The sequence below is a fragment of the Mauremys mutica genome, unplaced genomic scaffold, assembly GCF_020497125.1.
Source record: "Mauremys mutica isolate MM-2020 ecotype Southern unplaced genomic scaffold, ASM2049712v1 Super-Scaffold_100199, whole genome shotgun sequence".
NCBI classification, from domain to species: Eukaryota; Metazoa; Chordata; order Testudines; family Geoemydidae; genus Mauremys; species Mauremys mutica.
Window position 1 is genome coordinate 200,245 of NW_025423286.1, and position 16,751 is coordinate 216,995.

Here is a 16,751-nt window from a genome sequence, read left to right on the forward strand (position 1 = left end):
CTATCTGCACTGGGATTAGGTTGATAGAACTGCATTGCCAGCCTAAGTAATGTAATTACACCAACCTAATTTTGTAGTGTAGACCTGTCCAAAGAATCACACACCCACCTTTGGAGCAAAACTTCACCTGCTCCTCTGCTTTACAGAATCCAATCACGAGCAACACTTGTCAGGGCCCAGTGGGGACTGGCACAGAGTCAGGTATGTGCAGACACGATACTGTAAGTGACAGCAGGCACCATGGCTTAGCTGGTTAAAACACCTGTTTTGTAAACAGAAGATCCTGGGTTCAACTCCCAGTGGTGTCTTGGGGAGTGGCTTTTAGGGCACCTGGTATTGGCTACTGTCAGAAGACAAAAATCAGAGCTACATAGACTCCTATGCTGCACCTTCCTCCTGCCCTTACGGTCATTACAAAGTGGCAAGGCAGAGCCATTCCATGTTTAAAAGTCCTGGGGTGTTGTTCCCCCCTGTTCAGGCACCCCTGGGGCCATGCACTTCACACAGCTCTCCCTGATTTCAGCTGTTAGTGAGGGAGCCTCACTGCTAGCGCAGACTGGGCAGTTTGTTGCATGAGAGACACTGTCCCAAAGCAGGACTAATGCTTAGAGCTGGTTATCAGTGATTTGAGATCTGTTGGTCTGCAGCAAGACTCTCCATTGAGTCTTAACCAGCTCTGTTATTACACAGGGAAGAACAAAAGGGTGAAATGGTGCCTGGAAGCCTTAAGAAGGATCCACCCCACCGAGTACAACACTTGTCGTTACCTGCTCTCAAGCTCCACAGAGACTGTTTTGGGGTCACTCCTCGCCTTTATCAGCCTAGGGAACTGGGAGAACAGCAATTAACAGGTGCTCCAGTGGCGCAATTGGTTAGCGCACAGTACTTATAGGGCAGTGCTGAGAGGAGCTATGCTGAGGTTGTGAGTTCAAGCCTCACCTGGAGCACTGGTTTTCATTAGCCAAGTGGTGTCACCCCCTCATTTGGCCCTGTGGAATGTAGAATTCCAGCCCAGGGACACTGAGGAGGGGCAGAGTCAGAAATGCCCCTTCACTTATTACCTCATCTCCAGAGCTCAGGTCAGAAGCTACAATCCTTTCTCCCCCCCCAGCCCCTGTGCCAGGATCCCTCAAGCAGAGCCTGGAGTCCTGCCCCTGGCGTCTGTACTATTGACAAAGACTAAATGACAGGGACAAAACACTCAAATCCCGCCTGGTGCAAGGAGCCAGGTTTGCTCTTCAAATTCTGTCGTTAGTACATTTCCAGGCCTGGGAATGTCCCACAACAGCATTGAATGGGAAGCTGCCTGCAGAACAGTTACACTGCACAGAGCTCCTGTGGAGGAGGGGTGGGAATTAGTAACATTTTGAGGATCTTTTGGGAAATGAGCCTTTGCTGACAAGGTTTGTCTCTGTTCATATTTCACCTTCAGGTGTTATGTTGAGGGATCTTTAGTGTATTTTTGTGAGGTTAATAACTATCTCCTCAACTTTTTTTACTCAACTTAAAAATTGGTGTCACTTGATTTTTGCATCTCCCTGTGAAAATACAACTGACACGTGTGGCTTTCTACAGGGGGTCATGATGTTATAGTTGGGGAATTCAGTCTCTGTACTTGTGGGGGGGGGCTGCCTTTTTACAGCTGCCTCAGGGCCAGGCACACCGGGCTGTTAGCTGCACCCACTGTCCTTGCCAGGGGCCCCTGCTGAACCCTGGGCGGCTGCACTGCAGTGCTGGGGTGACTCTGCAGGTGGAGAAGCTGCTGTGGAGCAGGTGCAGGAAGGAGACGGGGTCACTATTCACATTCTGACCTGCACAATTTTCCAAATTTGGGAATGTCCGAGAACAATTCTAAGGGGAAGGTGAATGCAGAGCAGTGACACTGGAGATGCCCAGACCTCCAATGGGGGCGGCGTGGAAATTAATAATGGGAAGATCATTTGTGAAATTAGTCGTCACTGACACGCTTTGTCTCTGTTCCTATTTCACGCTGTGGTGTTAGTTAGAGGAATCAGTGCAGATTTTTACCATATTAATTAAACACTTAATTTTATTTAACCAAGCCAAAAACTTGGTGTCACTTATTTTTTCTCTGGCCTAGCAAGAATGAATTGAATTTCGTGATTTTCTGGAAAGTGCAGAGAGATTGAATGTGGGGAATTCAGTCTCTGTGTTTGTGAGCTGATGTTTTCCTCTCACAGGTCAGTGTCTGCATTGAAATACCAAGAGGGATCTAAGGGCTGGTGTACGCTGGGCACTGAACTGGCAGAGTGACATCTCTCAGGGTGTGAACCCCCCCCCCCAAACCCATAGAGTTAAGGTGACCTAAGCCCGGGTTAGTTAGTGCTAAAGAAAAGGAAGAATTGTTCTGTCCATGTAGCTATTACAGAGATGGGAAAACCCCTCCAGTCACTGTCTACTCCAAAGTGCTATAGCAGTGCCACAGCAGCGTTTTAAGTGTAGACAGAGTGAAAGTAGATCTGGCTCCAGTTTGCACTGTGGATGCTCAGGCACTAAGACTACAGTAATAATAACAACAACAGCGCAGTGCTTGCGTAGCTAGGAGGATTTGAACCTGCGAGGACAGACCCCAAGGGATTTCTAGTCCGTTGCCTTAACCACTTGGCCACAACTACTCAATACACAGTTGTCTCACTACATGATGATTCTGTTCTCACTGAATTGTCACTTCAAATTGCTCAGACCAGCTTCCCCAGCACACTCATGACTGCGCATCAGTGTAAGTGTGTCCTGGGCTGAACAGCGAGAATTCCTGCCCATTTCCCTTCCAGCTGGAGCAGGATGAGAGTGTGTCTGTGTGAATGACATTGCTGTAGATTGTTGTTCATTCCCCACTCTGACAATTCAGACAGTCCCTTTCCTAGTCAAATCTCCAGCACATCATTCCAATAGCAGGTGGCAGGATTTCTCTGGGGCACTGAAATTTTTTCAGGGGGCTGGTGCATGAACTCAGCCTTGCATTCCACCCTTGATGTTTCATGGACTAACAACAGCAGCAGAAAGAAAGAGCTGAGCCAATACCTCCCTGGCAGGGATGGAGGTGCCACGTCCCCTCTGTCTGACCGTCGCCATTGCAGGAGAGAAGGGGTCACTGGAATCGAATGCCCTGGCTCAGACCAGAGACACAGGAAGATTTTGCTTTTCATGGATCTGTGCAAAGCAAATTTTGTCTTTGTGTGAAACTGAGGTCGGAAATTAAACGTCCACATGGTGGCCCAATGCTCTAGGGAATGTGGGTGAAGGACTCGGGCTGAGAAATGATTTAACAGGGGGTTGTTTCAATTTATTGCCCTGATTAAAATCTAAGGCTAAAAGGCAGCCACTGTTGTTAGTACTTGTACCTGTGTAGGGACACCCCAGTGGGTGTCAAGTCCATTGTCTTCACCAGGGGCAGTCGATTATTTTAGCAAAGTACAAATTTCTTGGTCAAGGTCTAGACTCCAGAGAAAACAATACACTGCTGATAGGAAGAAGTACAAAAAAAGATTTTGCAGCCACCGTGGGCATAACTATGATGTGTCATGTTTCACTCTTTATATCTGGCGCCACCTCCTTTCCCTTTAGCCTTGTAGTTGACCAAGGGCAAAGCTGAACATCTCCTCAGATACCAGGGAGTGTTTATGTCCATTCCTGCGAGCTACACAGGGGTTTGATGTTGCTGTTTCAGTCCTCTGGCTCTGCCGGGATAAGGAACAATTCAGGCTGTCACTGAACTGAAGGAGGAAGATCAGTTTTTGACAGGGAGAGGGACGCCTCCTCTTAAAGGTGTTTGTCTGGCTGGCAGTCCTGGTTCCCAGGTCTCACCCGTGGGGCTCCAGCAGTTTTGGGACCAGGTCACTCCCTTGGCCCCACCTGCCGCCCCCAGGCGTTCCCCCCCAGGGACCCCAGCAGTGCAGTGGAGCTGAGCAGCATCTGCCTGCTTGCTCCAGTGGCTGCCGGCCCCTCCCCATGGCAGGGCAGGGCAGGGTCTGTGCCTCCGCACGCTGCCTCTGCCTGATCACCCCTGTGGCCAATGGGACGCTGTGGGGGTGATGCCTGGGGGCAGCAGCACACGGAGGCCCCCCAGCCCGCCCCGCCTTGGAGCCCCAGGTAAGCGCCACACTCCTGACTCCCTCCCAGAGCCTGCACCCCGCTCCACACACGCCTGCCCCCAACTCCCTCCCACAGCCTGTGCCCTCTCCCTCCACACACCCCCTCCCACCTGCCCCAATCTCCCGCCCAGAGCCTGCACCCCCACCCATCCTCCTGTTCCCCCACCCCCTGCCCCAGCCCAGAGCCTGCACCCAGCACCCAAACTCCCAGAGCCATAACAAGGAATTTTTGTGCCCGAGGCAAGGGCCGGCTCCAGGATCTTTGGCGGCAGGTCCCTGAGTCCCTTCTCGGAGAGAAGGACCCACTGCCGAATTGCTGCCGAAGAAGCGGCAGCAATAGAGCTGCTGATGAAGCGCCACTGATCGGGGTAGAGCTGCGCCCCTCCACTTTGCGCACCCGAGGCAAGTGCCTCACTCGCCTCGCCCATGTTACGGTGCTGCAAACTCCATCCCAGAGCCTGCCCCCAGGAACCACTCCCCCACCCAAACTCCCTCCCAGAGACCAGCCTCTCACCCCTCCTGCACCCAAACTCCCCCCAGAGCCTGCACCCCTCCTGCATCCCAAACCCCAGCCCAGGGCCTGCACCCCAGACCTCCTCCCCCGACCCAAACTCCCTTCCAGAGACCAGCCTCTCACCCCTTCTGCACCCAAACTCCCCCCAGAGCCTGCACTCCAGAACCCCTCCCCCACCCAAACTCCCTCCCAGAGACCAGCCTCTCACCCCTTCTGCACCCAAACTCCCCCCAGAGCCTGCACCCCAATCCCCAGCCCAGGGCCTGCACCCTAGACCTCCTCCTCCTATACAAACTCCCTCCCAGAGCCTTAGGCAGGTGGAGGGTGGAGTTTTGGGGGGCTGGTTCTGGGCGGTATGAGTGACATTATTGGCCCACTGGGAGGACTGGAGGACTGGCACCGGCCCTAAGGTAAATTGTGGTTGAGACCCTGCTTTAAGGGATTGGAGCAATGCTGGAGAGACTGATGGGCAGGGAGCTGGGGAGCTGTGTGTGCTCCAAGGAGAGTTGTTGTTGTGCTCTGGTGACACAGAGCGGGGGTGGGGAGTTTGTAAGCTGTGGTGTTTGTATAGAAGAGAGAAAGTTTACTAACCCCCAGGTTAAAAACTGTTCCTGCTCTGGGCTATCCAGGGCACTCTCTGTTGTGAGTGTAGGTCAGTGGGTGAATGTTTCCTTCTAGGATAACAGGTTTGTAATTCCAATCCAAGTGATTCCCTTTAAAAACTTTTTCAAATGAAAATCAATTTCCAGACCCATCTCCAGTATGTTCAGGAGTTCGCTGAAGGCAGGGACGGGGCGGGGGGCTGAAATGAATTTAAACTCTCAGCATTTTCCTGTGCAAATGAATAAAGACCTAGCAGAGCTGTCCAGCAGCTGAAATCAGTTCCAGTCCTCGGCGTCTCTAAGAGGGACACTCGGTAGCTGAGGCACGTGGGACACCTCTGTGGTGAGGACATGTGAAAAAATGCTGGATTCAATGAAAGCTGAGCCCATAGGAGGGGAAGGTGAACGGCAGCACCACACAGGCTCATAACACTCAGACACGGGGCTTCACTGTCACTACCCCTGTGTTTTCCATCATTTATATCCTAAGGAACACACCCTCCCCCTCCCCCCTTCCATCCCACCCCACCCCACCCCACATTGTCACACACAACTTCTCCCCTTGAACCCCATCCCATCCCTCCCCCTCTCCCCCACACATGCCATGGGACACAGCCTCTCGGTGACTCACCCAGATGGGGGCTTGTCTCTGCATCTCCCCAACAGGGGAGCAGAGAGCCGAAATGGCCACAGGAGGCCAATGGAGCTAGGCAGGGATAGAAAAGACTTCCCCTCCCTTCAGTCCCGTTAATCTCACCCATGAGACATTCCAGCACTGGGTGGGCTCAAAGCACCAACCTTCCCCTCAGCAACGGAAGGGGGAACCAGCTCTATCACATGGAAGGAGGCTCCCCACCTCTGCTGCTGCCATCCTGCAGCCTTTAATATGGATTTGTTTTAGCTAATGCAACCCCCCGCCTCCGCTAATCCATCCATGAAACATGGAGACAAGCTCCTGAAAGCAGGGTCCAGGGGTGCAATGAGTTAGTGCCTGGTACTTACAGAGCAGTGCTGAGAGGAGTCATGCTGAGGTTGTGAGTTCAAACTTCATCTACAGCACTAGTTTCCTTTAAGCAAATGGCTTCTGCCAATCATTTTGCCCTGCAGAAAATACAGTTGCAGCTCAGAAGACACTGAGGTCCCCTTGCTTTACAGAGAGCAGGGCAGATTCCACAGATCTCCCAGGCTCTGCTCTCCACCAGCCGCCTGTGTCAGGAGGGGTCAGGCAGAGCCCAGAGCACTGCCCCCGACTCCCCCTCAGTCTTTGCTCCCCAAACCACCTGTGGGCTCACCCTCTTCGCTGTGATATTCAAACCCTGCCTGGCTTTCTGTATGTTGGGGGTTTTTTGTTGTCTGTCATGTTGATGTGCATGTGGGTCCTGTGTGATTTTTGTGGATGCCATATAGTTTTGTGTGTGGGTGTATGACTTTTGCATGCAGATTGTTTTTTGCTATGTATTCTGGTATGTGGTTTTTGTGCTTTCCTGTTGTGGGCTTTTGCTGTATTTTTTGGTGTGGATTTGTTCTATGTTTTGTGTGGCTTTCCCTTGTGTGTCTATGGCTCTGTGTGCTGTGTGGGTTTGGTTTTTGTTTATGTCTGTGTGGGCCTGTGCAGTCTGTGATGTTCTCTTTCTCTCTGTTTGTCTCTCTGTTTGTATCTTCATGTGTAAATTCACTGGAACATTTCAAACTCTCCACAGCTTTGCCAATTTTCACCAGGAATTTTACTCATTAACAAATTCTCACTTGTTCCCTACCAGTTGGTGACCATTGCCCCAGGGGCCTGTCAGTCTCCAGGTCCTGATTTCCCATTGGCCCTTCCCCCTTCTATTGGGACTGGGAACTAGCCAACCAAAAAACCCCACTCAGTTTTAGTAAAGGGCCAACAGTCCCCTTACACAAGCTGGGCCTGTGAGGGAGGGAGAGCTCAGTGGTTTGAGTATTGGCCTGCTAAACCCAGGTGTGTGAGCTCAGTCCTTGAGAGGGCCATGTAGGGATCTAGGATAACAATCTGTCTGTGGATTGGCCCTGCTTTGAGTAGGGGGTAGGACTAGATACCTCCTGAGGTCCCTTCCAACCCTGGTATTCTATGATAGGGTCACCAATGTTCAGAGAAACTAGCACAGGCTGGGCCCATGGTGTAATGGTTGGCATGCTGGAATCTGAGTTCAAATCTCAGTGGGACCTTGTGGTAAATCCCTGGAGATCCAAGTGCTTTCCTATCTCCAGCTGTATGAAAATGAGTTGTTTACCTTGTGCTGAGTGACTCATACCCCCTGGAGCCAGGTCTTTGGTTGGAATGGGGTCTAGAAGTGGCTATGGTTTGACTGGGTGTTTGGGATTTCTGATGCCCACAAGTTTGGCCCTTGTGCTTTCTACCACACTTTTTCTCTTGCCCACATGGCGCTTGAAGAAAGGGGTGTCAGGGTCAGGTTTCATAGTCAGGAAAAGGCAGGAGGGAGGAAGAGTCCCAGGCTGGAGCCCAGCACCTCTCCTCTTCTGGGCACCTAGGACAGAGGTGGCTGGTGCTGACAGCTCCAAGGGACGGCTTAAAAGCCACAGAGCAACCAAGGGCAGGGCAAGAGGAGGGGAGAACCATGCCTATGCGTGGCCAGCAGACAGCCACAGAGACACCCAGCCAGGCTGCTCCCTGCTCCCTGGCATGCCGAACACCCACTGAAAACCACCCACAGCCAGCTGCTGATGCTTTGTGGCCAACATCAGAAGATGGTAGGAAAGCAGGGCCAGCCCACCTGGTGGGGCCTCTGACCGTTCCCACTCACGGTGCTCACTTTGGCAGTGGGGCAGGAGATTTTACCCCAAGAGGCTTTTCCCCAGCTGGTGAGAAGCAGAGAAACACCCAGGCTCCCAAGGTGCTATTTAGCAAGTACCCTCCAGCACAGGGACAGGTGCACACTTGGAAGAGGGAAACTGCTCCACACTCTAGCCCGGGCAGCTGCCCATTTTCTTTGGCAAGTCAGGAAGGGCAAAGGTGAGACTGGAAGCACCTGGGGCTCATGCCCCAGCCTTTGTGACACCCAACCCCCAACTCCTTCCCGGGGCTCTAGCTGAAGCCAGAGCATTGGCCTGAGCGGCCAAGAAGAGGTTCCAGCCCTGAAGGGAGCAGGACTTTCAGCACAAAGGTAAAATTACACCAACACAACCATGAAGAGACTTGAACCCTCAATCGCCTGATCCAGGGTCAGACAACTTATCCATTAGGCCACGTGGTAACAGGAACAAAACCTTTCCAAGCACTGATTTGGAAAAGGCAGACACTGTGTTTCTCAGGTCCTCTACTGAATGGGGCTGAGACTCTCTGGGCACAAGAAGTCGAGTTCCCAGCGAGATGTGAGACAATTCTCTGGAGCCAGGTACAGGGCTTTGGCAGGCAGGCTCAGGCATGAGGGATTGGGGTGCAGCGGATGGACCGGATGTCTAGGTGCTTAGATTTGGTCTCACTGAGGAGAAGGAGGAATCCTGCTGACAGGCAGTGGCTGTGGAGAAAAAGTGGGATGTCCAGGCTGCTCCGGTCTCCTTCTTCCAGCTCCTCATCTGGCTGAGCTGCTCCACCGGCCTGGACAAGTCCTCTGCATGCACAGCAAATAGCCCAAGAGCCATTTCTGCCCAAACCTGTGCTGGGGGGTGAGCGTCTGTCTTCCCTGTCCCATCTGCGCTAGAACAGACCTCTAGATTGAGAGAGACAGTCAACAACTATTAAGGCTAAGATTATATAAAGGGGGTCACAGAAACTGTGACTTTCAGAGATCTCAGTGACATTTTCCACCTCAGCCCTGGGGCAGCAAGACTGGAGCTGTCGGCCGGTGGGGGCCTCACAGCTATCAGCCACCAGTGTCGGAAGGGGCTCCCACAGGCCCATGCCACCACGGATGGACCCCACAGCTCCCAGCTGCTGTGAGTGGATCCCAGAGCTCCCAGCCACCACATGGGACAGGGGGACCCTGGAGCTCCCAGTGGGGTGACTGGGTTATAAAGTCCGGTCAGCGGTGCTGCGGGGCTCAGGCAGGCTGGTCCCTACGTGTCCTAGGGCACCGCACTGTGCCCTGGAAGTGGCCAGTAGGTCCCCCCTGCTGCGCCGCTGACCAGGAGCCGCCCGAGGTAAGTCTGCACCCCAACCCCTTGCCCCAGCCCTGAACCCCCCGAAACCCAGAGCCCCCTCTTGCACCCCAGAGCCCTCACCCCTCTGCACTTCAACCTCCTGCCCCAGCCCAGAGCTTCCTCCCACACCTGGAACCCCTCATCCCTGTCCTCACCCCAGAGCCATCACCACATCCTGGACCCCAACCCCCTGTCTCAACTCACAGCCCCCTCCTGCACTGCGAATCCCTCAGCCCCACACTGCAGCCTCCTCCTCCACCCCAAACCCCTCATCTCCCCACAGCTCCCACAGGCAGACCCTGGAGCTCCCAGCAGCCATGGGTGGCCGGGGAGCCCCCACAGCCCCACCCCACTGCCTATGGACCCTGCAGCTCCTACGAGTGGACCCCAGAGCTCCCAGCCGCTGCGGATGGACCCAGGGTTTCCCAACAGGCCTTGATGGCGGGAGGACCCTGCATAACATAAGAACATAAGAACATAAGAAAGGCCGTACCGGGTCAGACCAAAGGTCCATCTAGCCCAGTATCTGTCTACCGACAGTGGCCAATGCCAGGTGCCCCTGAGGGAGTGAACCTAACAGGCAATGATCAAGTGATCTCTCTCCTGCCATCCATCTCCATCCTCTGACGAACAGAGGCTAGGGACACCATTCTTACCCATCCTGGCTAATAGCCATTTATGGACTTAGCCACCATGAATTTATCCAGTCCCCTTTTAAACATTGTTATAGTTCTAGCCTTCACAACCTCCTCAGGTAAGGAGTTCCACAAGTTGACTGTGCGCTGCGTGAAGAAGAACTTCCTTTTATTTGTTTTAAACCTGCTGCCTATTAATTTCATTTGGTGACCCCTAGTTCTTGTATTATGGGAATAAGTAAATAACTTTTCCTTATCCACTTTCTCAACATCACTTATGATTTTATATACCTCTATCATGTCCCCCCTTAGTCTCCTCTTTTCCAAACTGAAGAGTCCTAGCCTCTTTAATCTTTCCTCATATGGGACCCTCTCTAAACCCCTAATCATTTTAGTTGCTCTTTTCTGAACCTTTTCTAGTGCTAGAATATCTTTTTTGAGGTGAGGAGACCACATCTGTACACAGTATTCGAGATGTGGGCGTACCATGGATTTATATAAGGGCAATAATATATTCTCAGTCTTATTCTCTATCCCCTTTTTAATGATTCCTAACATCCTGTTTGCTTTTTTGACCGCCTCTGCACACTGCGTGGACATCTTCAGAGAACTATCCACGATAACTCCAAGATCTTTTTCCTGACTCGTTGTAGCTAAATTAGCCCCCATCATGTTGTATGTATAGTTGGGGTTATTTTTTCCAATGTGCATTACTTTACATTTATCCACATTAAATTTCATTTGCCATTTTGTTGCCCAATCACTTAGTTTTGTGAGATCTTTTTGAAGTTCTTCACAATCTGCTTTGGTCTTAACTATCTTGAGTAGTTTAGTGTCATCTGCAAACTTTGCCACCTCACTGTTTACCCCTTTCTCCAGATCATTTATGAATAAATTGAATAGGATTGGTCCTAGGACTGACCCTTGGGGAACACCACTAGTTACCCCTCTCCATTCTGAGAATTTACCATTAATTCCTACCCTTTGTTCCCTGTCCTTTAACCAGTTCTCAATCCATGAAAGGACCTTTCCTTTTATCCCATGACAGCTTAATTTACGTAAGAGCCTTTGGTGAGGGACCTTGTCAAAGGCTTTCTGGAAATCTAAGTACACTATGTCCACCGGATCCCCCTTGTCCACATGTTTGTTGACCCCTTCAAAGAACTCTAATAGATTAGTAAGACACGATTTCCCTTTACAGAAACCATGTTGACTATTGCTCAAGAGTTTATGTTTTTCTATGTGTCTGACAATTTTATTCTTTACTATTGTTTCAACTAATTTGCCCGGTACCGACGTTAGACTTACCGGTCTGTAATTGCCAGGATCACCCCTAGAGCCCTTTTTAAATATTGGCGTTACATTAGCTAACTTCCAGTCATTGGGTACCGAAGCCGATTTAAAGGACAGGTTACAAACCTTGGTTAATAGTTCCGCAACTTCACATTTGAGTTCTTTCAGAACTCTTGGGTGAATGCCATCTGGTCCCGAAGACTTGTTAATGTTGAGTTTATCAATTAATTCCAAAACCTCCTCTAGTGACACTTCAATCTGTGACAGTTCCTCAGATTTGTCACCTACAAAAGCCAGCTCAGGTCTGGGAATCTCCCTAACATCCTCAGCCGTGAAGACTGAAGCAAAGAATCCATTTAGTTTCTCCGCAATTACTGCAGCCCCACGTCATTGCTCACAGACCCTGCAGCGCCGAAGCCCCGGGAGCTCCCGGCCGCCCCAGGCAGGAGAGGAGCCCCCAGCGCTCAGACACCGCAGGCAGAGCTGGGAGCTCCCAGTCACCGGGGCGGGGGGGTGAGGAGAAGCCGCAGCCCCCGGCCATTGCAGGTGGCCCTGTAGCTCCCAGCCGCCGCGGGCGGGCGGACGCCAGAGCCCCCAGCTGCCATCGGGACCCCGCGGCCGCCCCGGGCAGGACCCGTCACCCCGCGACCGGCAGAAAACAGCCGCGCCCGGAAGCGCCTCGCGCCCTGTGACCCCCCCGGTGCTGCGGCTTCTCGCCAGGCGGGAGGCGGCGCCGCTGCTGCGGTCTCGGTTCCTCCGCCCGGCAGCGGGACCCGCCCCGCGCGGCCTCGCGCCGCTTCTCGTGGGCGGCGCTGAGCTCTGAGCGCACAAGGCCCTGGCGGCTCCGCCCCGCAGCGCTGTCAGACAACGTCACCAATGGGAGATGAGCCTGTCAGAAACGTCAGGTGGGGAGGGCCCAATGGGAGACCAGCTTTCAGAGACCCACCCCATGCGAGGGCCAATGGGTGATTAGCTGTCAAAAAACACTAGGCAGGCTGGCACCAGCCAACCAGGAACTGCCCCTCATTTCAAGCCCCCAAACAGCCCCCCCACCCCCCACCTGTCCTATGCCCCACAGCAGCAACCAGCACAAGGTGGCTCATGTCACACCCCACAGCAACCCCCAAAGCACAGTCTCAATTCCCCTCCCCCACCACTGCTCTTCATTAGATAACGAGAACCTCACCCAGACACCAAAACAGAAAGGAGACATTTTCTGCTTCCTACAACCAAGCTTCTCCCGCAGCCCCTTCCCCATGTCTGGCCACACGCTCCCAGCTCAGGGTGACCACACACCCCATCGGGGCAGGCTCTGCTCAGCCCGGCTCCCCACAGCCTGCACTAAACATGTGGGTCCCAACCCCAAAACTTACTCATATTTTACCCCAATGGCCCCAAACTGCCGCTTTTAATATGCAAATAAGGTGCTGCCACACTCAGGCCACACCCGAGCTCTGCCGTGGAGCCACCCAGCAGAGAACCAGGTGATATTTAAATTAGCCAGGACGTCGCTCAGTCATTTCCCTCTGCTCCCAACAGGTGGCGCCGGAGAGCTCCGAGCTCGCTCAATTCCCTTTCTCGCATCGGCTTCAGCCCCCGGGTTACAAACGCACCAACCGGGCAGCAGGAGTGTGGGGCTGCTCCAGGGTGACCAGATGTCCCATGTTTAAAGGGACAGGCCGGTCTGGGAGGACTTTTTCTTATATAGGAGCCTATTACCCCCCCACCCCCGTCCCGTTTTCCACAGTTTCTTCAAGGTCACACTATGAGGCTGCTCTGCGGGGACGGACTTGCACACTTGCGAGCCATCAGCCGGATCTGCATGCCTGGGAAGCTGCGTCCCTCCAGAGGCGCTTGGGAAGCCAAAGGGGCCGTGGGTGAGTTTGTGATGAGGTGAGTGTGAAGTGTGGAAGGGGGAGGGTGTCAAGAGGAGGTTTTGAGAGGAAGAAAGGTGCTGCTGAGCTGGTAGGTGAGGGCAAGGTCCCAGGCGGGTGTTGTGTGAGGAGCGGTGTAGGCCCCGAAAGGCGTCCTGCTGGGCAAGGGCAGGTGAGGAGGGCCAGGGCTTTTCCCAGGGCTGTTGCTGCGGCCAAAGCCTTTGGGAAGCAGAAGAGGGCCAGGGGTGTTGTTGCCTGCTGGGGCCCATGCGACGGTGTAGGTGTACGCTGACCAAGGCTGGTCTGTGGGAGCTGGGTCCACTCACTGTGCCCCTTTCCTCATTAGTATAGTGGTGAGTATTCCTGCTTGTCATGCGGGAGACCGGGGTTCGATTCCCCAACGGGGAGGGTGATCTGTTTTGAAGGGGGGACAAAGAAATCCCTGGCCTGCCCACCACATGCCTTGCATTCTCCTTCTACGGCCACTTCCCTTCGCACCCCGCACTGATGACTTTCACCTCCAGAGAGACAATTACCTCGCAAGGACACGCTCGCCCTAGCCAAAGCCTCCCCCGGGGCCTGCACGTGGGGGCACGTTTCAGAGCGGCAAAGGGAAATAGGCTGGCCAGGGCCATGAGGACAATGGCCCAGACAAACGGGGAGGGACCTGGTCCAGGGGTGGAGGAAGACAGAAAAAGGGACAGGCATGGGATTGGCTTCCTGTCTTTTTTCCTTTGCTCAGCATTTGACCTGTGACTGTAATGGGGAGACTTGAGAAAGACCTGTGGCCGCCGGCGAGGTAGGTGGCCGCCCCGAGAGCGCAGAGCTGAGCATTTTCCAGGGTGCTGCTTCCTGTACCCCCAGCGCCTGGCCGTGATCGTATAGTGGTTAGTACTCTGCCCCGTGGCCGCAGCAACCTTGGCTCGAATCTGGGTCACGGCATTGCTTTTTGGTGGGGAGGGGCTATCCTGCAGCACGCCTCGTGGTTTTTCCATCCTGGTGTTACAGAGATAGTGTACTTTCTTTCTTTCTTTTAATAAAATCCTTTTCTTTTTAGAACCTGATTGATTTCTTCCCTTGTTTGGATTTTCAGGGGAAGTGGAGGGGGAAAAGTGAATCCCTCTTTGTTTGATTCAAGGAGTTTGAATCAAGGTATCTTTCCCAACAACTAGGAGAGGGGGAAGAAGGTGGGGGAATGGTTTATTTCCCTTAGGGTTACGAGTCAAGGAGTTTGGATCTGTGTTCCCCAGGGAAGGTTTGGGGGAACAGGGCGTGTGCTAGACACTGGAACTTCTAGAGGGTGGCAGCTTTACCAGATCTAAACTAGGATTTAAGTTGAGAGGGGCCCATGCAGGTCCCCATCTTGTGGATGCTAAAGTTCGAAGTGGGGAATAAACATATGACGGGGCGATGCCCGCATTCTCCCAGCCTGTCGACTAAGGGCTCCTGATGAGCGTGGTGGACGGGAGAGTCGGCCATCTGACTTTTGGCCTTGCTGCCCGTAGCGGTCAGGCCGAAAAATCAAAAGCCATCCTCCCCAGGCCCACAGCCACCCAGGGGCTCCTCTGCACCATCTGGCCTCCACGAGTGCCGCACTCTGACCAGCTGAACCAGGCAAGCCACGGGAAACTTCTCAAGGTCTTCCCCTGGTGTGGGCTTGGATGCGAAAAGCACCTGGCCGTTCATCAGCTGTTGCAAGAAGTGTGCAGAGTAGGAGTAGCGATGGGGCTGTAGCTTTCCACAGCATCTCAATTTGGGCAGCTTTCCATTCCCCTTTTCTGTGTAATGCCCCTCCCACGGGTTTCACTTGCGGAGCTGTACGACTCTGGCAGGGTGGCCATTTAGAAATCTTTTCCTTGCTTTTCTTTTTCGTCTGGCCCCAGCGTTAGGACCGTTTGGGTGTTTCAGTGTGTGTGTTTTCCCATTTGGAGGCATTTGGAAGTTTGGAAGGGGAGCCGAAAGAGGAGTCTTTTTCACAAGCAAGTTGGCTTTCTGCACAGGTAGGGCCCTTGGCCGTAAAGCTTAGCTCCGTCAGTGCGTCTGTATGGGGTTCCTCCAGTGCCTCAAGAGCCCGTGCTAAACTCTCGGTGTGGGCGTTTGGCTTGCGCCAGTCAGAGTGCGGTGCCTGCGTCTTCCCAGGGCTGGCTCCCGTGAGGCGCGCATAACTTGGGAGGAAAGGGGTAGAAGAGAAAGCAAGTGAAGCTGACTTCAAGTGGTGGTGCCCCTGGGCGGAGTGGTCCTCCTGCTCCTTCCTGTCGGAGGGGTGGGCTTGGGGGGTCTGGCTGTGGGCAGTGGGAGGATGGTGTCCAGGGAAGTCCCAAAGGTCACCCTGCGCCGGCGGAGTGTGAAGCCTCTCCCCTAGGTTGGGGTGCCGAGTATTAAGCCTTCCTCTGTGGCTTGGGCTGGGGAACGTGATCCGGCGTCGGGTACATTTGGGTGGAGCTGGCGGCCGGCAAGAATTCGGGCCATCAGGTCAACCCTCTGTGGACACCGGGTGCGAGCCGGCAGCCTACGATTTTGGCTTCGCGGGCGGGCAGCTCAAGCCTGGCCTCCTATGAGCCTGGAAGGCAGCCGGCCGGGCTCACCCGTCTCCAAGTTCCTTTCAGGCAGCAGGTGGAGCGAGGAGCCCAGGGAGGGGAGCCCAAGGAGGTGTCAGGAGCTTGGTCCTGCCCGGCGCCTGCGCCCAGCAGGGCTCTTGCCCGCTCCTGGCCCACCTGGTTTTGGCCTCTGCCACCCCTAGCAGTCAGCCAAAAGAGCAGAAGCCACCCTCTCCCTCCTGGAGTGGCCAGCATAGGGCTTGAACCCATGACCTTGGTGTTATTAGCACCACGCTCTAACCAACTGAGCTAGCTGGCCGACGGCAAGGCCTGCCTTGCCTGACCCTTTTGGAAGGAGTCACTGGCTGGCGCGGGGAACGATGTGGCCTCCGTTATCGAATGGATGGATTGAGACGCCACCTGCCAAGGTAGGGGAATTAGCTCAAGTGGTAGAGCGCTCGCTTTGCATGCGAGAGGCAGCGGGATCAATGCCCGCATTCTCCAGCGGCAAGGCAGCCCCAGGACCTTCTCTTGCCCTTCTTTTAGAAGCCATGGACAGTCAGCCGGCTCAGCTCCTCCAGTGGCCTCCATCCCTCTCCTCGCTTGGCCTCCCAGAAAGCCAGCCCTTGCGGAGCACAAAGCTCTTCCTCCCCGGCCCTTCTCCCCCTTGCGCTGACTGGGAGGCTGGAGACAGCTGGGGGAAGTTAGCTCAAATGGAAGAGCATGGGAGAAGTAGTCAGACCCAGACACACATTCTCCAGCCTGCTGTGCTCTGCTCTGCTCTGCTCTGCTGTGCTGGGCTCTAGTGGGGGACCTGCACCTTTCTTTCTGAGCTCTCACTGGAGCACAATCCCTTTCCTCCTCCCTCCCTGCTAGTCTACGCCAAGCTCATTGGCTGGGAGGGAGAGCCACACAAATACAGAATTACTCACATCCAAGGGGTCCATGAAGGGAATGAGGAGATGGGCGGGGTGGCACGCGATACCAGCTCAGCTGAGACCGTGAGACCTCGCAGCCTCCTGATCTCAGGCAGCATGGCAGCCGTGGAGCAGAGCAGAGCATGCA

General features: G+C 54.0%; 3 non-coding genes across 3 annotated transcripts; 2 read left to right on the plus strand and 1 right to left on the minus strand.

Annotated features, from left to right (window-relative positions):
• The first annotated feature begins 853 nt into the window (after positions 1-853).
• Positions 854-947, plus strand: TRNAI-UAU. Its single transcript has 2 exons — positions 854-891; positions 912-947. It is a non-coding gene; the product is annotated as a tRNA-Ile (tRNA).
• A 14,984-nt stretch (positions 948-15,931) lies between these two features.
• Positions 15,932-16,005, minus strand: TRNAI-AAU. Its single transcript has one exon. It is a non-coding gene; the product is annotated as a tRNA-Ile (tRNA).
• A 112-nt stretch (positions 16,006-16,117) lies between these two features.
• On the plus strand, positions 16,118-16,190 carry TRNAA-UGC. Its single transcript has one exon. It is a non-coding gene; the product is annotated as a tRNA-Ala (tRNA).
• The last annotated feature ends 561 nt before the right edge of the window (positions 16,191-16,751 follow it).